Genomic DNA, 873 nt, shown 5'->3' on the forward strand with positions numbered 1-873 from the left:
AGTGATACTGCCATGGAAACCCAAGGAAAGGTCACTATGAGTGGACTCTGGCAGTGAGTTGATCTATCTAACAATGTTTCCTCCTCTCCCTCCCACCCCTAGTAACCAACAAAGAAAATTTATTTCCATATATAAACCTTTCCTTGACTTTTTACAATAACAGACTAATAAAATATTTGTCCTTCTGTGATTGATGTATTTTACTCAGCAGCATGTCCTCCAAGTTAATCCATGTATGCTTTGTTTTGCCAATTCTACATTACTCTTTAGAGTTTCATAGTATTCCATTGTGTGTATGTACCATAGTTTTGTCAGGCAGGGCCAGTGGCTGGAAGAAGTAAGGCAGGCAAGAGACAACCTGCAGGCAGCAGGGAGCAGCGGCAGAAAGGGTTGGCAGGAATAGGTAGGTGGTAGCCCAGGAAGTGAGCAGAGTGGTTGGAACATCTAAGGGACATGAACATGTCTGTCAGTTTGTCATACTGTGGTGGCTTGCATGTTGCTGTGAGGCTGGAGGTTGTGCCAGCAAGGGTGCCCATGGTGGACCAGTTTTGGTGGAGCTTCCAGACTGAGACAGACTCAGAAGAAGGAAGAGACCATCCACTTCTCAAAGAATTGGCCAGTGAAAACTTTATGAATAGTAGTGAAACAATGATATATTACCAGAAAATTTTATGAATAGCCTTGAAACATTGTCCGATATACAGTGCCAGCAGATGAAATCCTCAGGTTGAAAGGCACTAAAAACTAGTGCTCAGACGGTTCCCTTGTTACCCTCCCAAGAGGTACCGGGACTCCGGGAGCAAGGTAAGCACGGGGGGGCTGGTGCTTACTCACTGATCTGCACTGAACACTTTCCCTTGTTACCCTCCCGAG

The sequence above is a fragment of the Orycteropus afer genome, unplaced genomic scaffold (assembly GCF_000298275.1).
Source record: "Orycteropus afer afer isolate SDZICR_OR568_19922 unplaced genomic scaffold, OryAfe1.0 scaffold00960, whole genome shotgun sequence".
Classification (NCBI taxonomy): domain Eukaryota; kingdom Metazoa; phylum Chordata; class Mammalia; order Tubulidentata; family Orycteropodidae; genus Orycteropus; species Orycteropus afer.